This window comes from Ambystoma mexicanum, chromosome 8 (assembly GCF_040938575.1).
Source record: "Ambystoma mexicanum isolate Mex_15411 chromosome 8, UKY_AmexF1_1, whole genome shotgun sequence".
In the NCBI taxonomy this organism is placed as follows: Eukaryota; Metazoa; Chordata; class Amphibia; order Caudata; family Ambystomatidae; genus Ambystoma; species Ambystoma mexicanum.
The window spans coordinates 337,441,086-337,447,085 of NC_090929.1; positions in this window are offsets into that span (position 1 = coordinate 337,441,086).

Below are 6,000 nucleotides of genomic sequence, written 5' to 3' on the forward strand. Positions count from 1 at the left end.
TCTGTTTTCTTATCCCCGCCTAATTTTTGTTCTCCCCCGACCGCCATTATTTTATCTACCCAACACCCCCTTTCTCTTGCCCCACTTCTACATCTGTGGCTCCATTTCTAAAAAATCACTTGGGGTTGGGTATACGTATAGTTCTACATCTATTCACCCCTCTTGCATTGCATCTGTGCCTCCATCCGTTTTGGGTTGGGTGTACTTCTACATCTGTGCACCCCTCTTGGCATGAGGAGTGGACAAATGTAGAGGTACACCCAACCCAAAACCATTTTAAAAATGGAAGCACAGATGCAAAGTGATGCATGGTTTGGTCATTGCCCTTGGTCGGAGGATCGGTCATGTCTGGATCTCTTCTCTTGAGAGGCAGAGGAACAGGTTTCAGCCACATGACGTTGGGTCAGTTTGATCATACTTAGGTAATTGCCCTTCATCGGGCTGGGTCACATGATCACTGCTCTTGGAGGGATCAGTCAAACCATGAGCACGCCTTTGGTGGAAATGTTCAAACTGGTTTGGTCATAGTTGGATCATTGCCTATTGGGGTATGAAAGAATTAGTCAAACTATGATTACTGCCATTGGTTGGGAAATCGGTCTTGCCAGGATCACTTCTGTTGAGAGGCAGAGGAGCACTGAGTCGGCCATATCATGACCTTTGGCGAGCTGGAGCACTTCATGATAATTGCCCTTCATCGGGCCGGATCACATGATCATCACTGCCGTAGAGTGGGGTTGGCTCCTAATATGATCACTGCGCCTGGTTTGGGGCCAGGTTTAGTTATCATCGTCTTTGTGGGGACAGACCATCCATTGGTGGGTGGGGAGGGGATCATCCACACCACGATTATCACCATTGGGTTGAGTTGTGATAGCCAACCCACCCCATTGTCCATAGAGGGCGATGGTCACACAATGACCCTTACCCTTGCATGGTTTTGGTCATACCACGATCATTTCCCCTTGCTGGGGTGGCCCATAATATAATCATTGCCCCATGGTGGGGTGGTTCATACCATGATCAATGCATCTGAGTGGGGGCAGTTATAGCATGATTGCCACTGAGCGGGGCCAGTTCCAGCATGATGATTGCCACTGAGTGGGGCCAGTTACAGTATGATGTGATCATTAGCACTGAGTGGGGCCAGTTCCAGTATGATGATTGGCCATGAGTGGGGCCAGTTACAGTATGATGTGATCATTAGCACTGAGTGGGGCCAGTTCCAGTATGATGATTGGCCATGAGTGATGCCAGTTCCAGTATGATGATTGGCGCTGAGTGGTGCCATTTCCAGTGTGATGATTGCCACGGAGTGGGGCCAGCAATAGAAAGATGATTTCCACTGAGTGGGGCCAGTTTCAGCATGATTATTGCCACTGAGTGGTGCCAGTTCCAGTATGATGATTGGCACTGGCTGGGGCCAATTATAGCATTATGATTGCCATGGCTAGTTTGCTAGCCAATGTTTCCACTGTTCTGCACCCTCCTCCCAGACCCCTTTGCAGCAAGTTGGCGACTAGGTGCAAATTCGGTCATATAACTGCTGGTGATGTCACTTCCTATATTTGGGCACCCCCGGGAAATTCATAAGTCGGCTCCCCTGGACACAATAACTGTAGGACACAAATGTAGTGGTTGCTTAACTGCAGAGCGGGACCGCTTAGCCCTTTTATTGTAAAGTTACATGTGATCACCGCCCTTCCTGTGGGTGAGGTGCTGTGATCACTTGGGCTCCAAACACGTGACTGCACGCACCCTAGAGGTGACGTGCCTAACTCACCACACTTTCCACCCAGTTTTAAATGCTTAGTTCTTCCTCATGTTGTCATTGGGGAGTCAATTGTGAAATCTCCCAAAATCCAACTTTGCTTCTTTGAAGCTGTTTCGTTAGTCATTTTCTCCTATCATGAGACAACTCCTAGGCTCCCGCTGAGTGCAAAAACTGTATTTAATATTTGCTCACTTCTCTGCAAGGTATTGCATGCCAACACTCCAAGTTAGCTCTTCTTAACTGAATATCAACGGCCCCACTACCCCGCAGCCCCCTCTCCCGACACCCATAAAAAAACATCAAATTGCTGCACGCGTACATGCAATACACCTTACAAAATGGTAGCGTTGCAATGCATTATCTGCACCATGCAATGGCGTCACTGATGCATTTCACAGTTCGGAAATATTACACTTTAACGGGTGCATTGAAAGGGGATCATTGGGGGTTTGAAATACACACAAGCATCTGTGATTCGCTCTTCAGCACGAGTTAATCACAGTCCTGTATAAAATGGTCCCAGAGCAAGTCGTGATTAGGCCATTACACAATATGTAGTAATTAGTTATGAATGACTAACTTTTGGTAACGCTGTTGCTCAATTAGTCACTCAGTAAGTGGTTCTACCACTTTTGCTGCATATTAATTAAACATGCATTAATGCATTGTTACGGCACCTCATTATAAAATGATCCCTAAACTGCAATAAAAAAAAGTTACGTTAAACTATTCGAGGAACTGGTAATTGAGCAGTTGCTCCACCTGGGCCGACCTGCGCGAAATCTAGGACGGTTCATCAGGGCAGCATGGGCGTCACATTTGATCTCTTTCTTTGGAGGTTTGAAGGGTGGGGGTCAGTGTCAGAAGGCGGTTGCAGTAGCCCTGTCTGCTGAGGACCGGGGCACCTATCTTCTCACCTCTTTGCCAGCTTCCCATCCCTTGCCCCACAGACTGATTACCCCTGACAGGGGCAGAATGCTTCACTATCCGGACAGGCCTCGGAGCCATCACAACACTAGGGTGACCGGGGCACGATACACAAGCTTAGTGACATAACATGATTAACCCATGATCCCGGCAGTGTAGATGAGAAGCCAGTGATTGCCGGCAAAGCGCAGGCTTTACAAAGCTCATCCTAGGGAAGAAACAAGGGAGCGCTGCACGTGTGGGACACACTCAGGGGGTTACAAGTAAAGATGGAGGGGTAGTAGAGGAGCTGGGTTATAGAGGGCAAGGTTGGTAGCTCCGTGGAGCATTCCGCGATTGGCAAGATGTTCTTTGGAGAGTAGTTCCCTCCTGAAGGTTAGGAGTCAGTCTTATGTGCATTGGTAATTTCTTCCAAAGGGTAGCGTGCCTAGGAAGAAAATCCCCATTTCTTGTTGTTTCCCACCTGCCTCAAGAGCATGGATGGACTGCCGTGTGTACAGAGTGGGCTCTTGTGTGGTGAAGGTTGTGGGCAAGAAGTAGAGTTTGCTTGTTATTGTATCAAAGACCGGGTGGGTTGTTAACTTTATAGGGGCCGTGCAGCTGCAGTATGTGGTCATGTGCAGTGTAAGGTGGAATGCTGGAGGCTGAGGGGACTATTGAGGAGGAGTAACTTGGTGACGCCGAAACTGCGGCAACCGTGGGTCATGAAGGCCCATATGACCTCCATACATTAATACAGTGTGGATCCCTACACTGTTGCAAGGGCGGGACATGATGGGTCATTGCGCTCGACTAATATTGGTAACACCTGCACCGAAGCAAGAGCATGGCATGATGGTCCAAATACCTCTACTGTGCCAGTGCACTGGGAATCGCTGCACCACAAGAGCTTGATATGACTGTCCATGAAGTCCTGCTACAATAACTGAGATCTTGGCATGACAGAATGAATTGAAAATAGTGGCACATGTGGATCTTTTACACTAATATAGAGGTGGCCCTCACACGGCATAAATAGTTTTTCATAAAAGTCCTTATGACTACTACATAGGTGATCCCTGTACTGTGGCAGTAGTTGAATATGATGGTTCATGAGGTTCTACTTCAAAAGTATCAATATCATTGTTTTTTAGTATTCATAATTTTGGGTTCCATGCCATTCCATCGCGGGATGTTTTTTCGCGGGGGTTTTTACAGCTGATTTTTTTTAACTAAAACAACTCATTGAATTTTATTATTTTTATTTTTGGGGGATTGCCCCCATACCCTTTAATTATTCGGCTATTCTCAAACACCCACACCCCATATATATATCTGTCTAACCCCCACCTAAAAATTCAATGGGTTTTTTCATTAAAAGAATTGCGGAAAAACCCCCACCGAAAAAACATCCCGGGATGAAAGGACGTGGTACCATCATTTTGTATTCTAAACAAATAAATGTCTCTCAACAACTTGAGATTGGATACAACTGGCTCAATATTTACTGGGAAGGTGAACGTGGACGGCTTTGCACAGCACAATGGGAGTACCATTTGTTTGTTTTATTCGTATTTATATAGTGCACAACAACCCGAGGACATCGTGGCACTTGTTACAGTACAAAGCTTAGTTACTTAGTTACATGGTCATTAGCTATATATATATATTCCGTATTACTTCTGAAGGAGGGTCCCGTATCTTTAGGATTTGCTTCTAATTTCTGTTTCCTGGTCATAATGGAAAGTAAGTGCCCATATTTCTCCACTTGTTAATGCATTTCAGTGTGTTGTATGTGAGTGCAGCTTTATTAACTGTAGTCTTAGGGAGGCTCGTAGGGCCTGATTCACAGAAGCATTTTATAATGGGGCAATCTCATAGGAAAACGATCTGTGAATCATGTCCTTCGTCTCTGAACAATATGAATTTGAGAAAACAGCTGAAAGTATACTGAGGAACTCTTATCTATAGCCCCCGAGTGCTGTCGGTATAATCTAGACAGCTCGGTTTACAAGTCCTTAAGATTCACATTTTCTTCAATCTCCTTTTGGCTGCTCCATCCACCATGACCCCTTCAGATCGTGCAGCACTACCCTCACCATTGGAGTATCCCAAGGATCCAGCCTTTCTCCCCTTCTCTTGCGTATATACAAAACTCTCACCCCGCCCCCCTTTGGAATTTATAAATAACTGATGCCTCACTTGTTTCAACGGCACAGGTAATACCCAAATCATTTACAAACATGGACAAACTCAACCCAACCAAAATCAAACGGATGATTTGTGGGACCACAAACGGAAACCCTTCACCAATCCTTCAGCTCAAACAAACGGGAAGTTGCCCACTGCCAACGGCCAAACGCTGTCAAGCTCAAAGCCATCGTAAGCCGTTGCTTTTTACAGCTCTGAATGATCCAGTCTCCATTACTTTACCTTCATGCATAGACCCATCGCAGTCATTGTGCTAGTACTCTCAAAATAAGATGATGCCAACAGCCTATATGTAGGGCATCACGATTATTATGCAAACTACAGAGTCCAAACATGATTTCCAGAGTCCTTTGGAGACTACTAATAGACACAAACCTCGCCCCAGCCATAAGAACGCTCTGCTATGTCCTGTTTAAACAGACAATTAAATAAAAAACATATGCATCGCCCATCGCATCTTTCACAGCAGATGCCCAGAAGCTACCACAAGGAAATTCATCCACAACAGGACAACCAGAATGCTGCAGCCAGGAAATGTGCTTTCAGTAACTTTGCCAAGCTTCATTTAGAAACGTCATGTCTTTCTCTTTGTTCTCAAGCAGGTTTTGGAACTGTTTCCCAAGATGGCTTTGCAATTAGGAAAATAACCTAGCCTTCAGGAAATCCCTAAAAATCTCTCAAGTCAAATGACACTCTACCACAGTATCATAAAAGAGTCTGCCAGAACCAAGCACCATGGACCAACAACAGTCATCTACCAACTCTCACCAACATGTTATATGCCCGAACACAACACTTCAGCCAATGAATTTGAGAGGTCCTGCACGCCCTGGAAACACTTCAGCCAAGGAATTTGAGAGATCCAACTCTTTCAAGGCGTCATCCTGCACGCCCTGGAAACACTTCAGCCAATGAATTTGAGAGATCCAACTCTTTCAAGGCGTCATCCTGCACGCCCTGGAAACACTTCAGCCAAGGAATTTGAGAGATCCAACTCTTTCAAGGCGTCATCCTGCACGCCCTGGAAACACTTCAGCCAAGGAATTTGAGAGATCCAACTCTTTCAAGGCGTCATCCTGCACGCCCTGGAAACACTTCAGCCAAGGAAT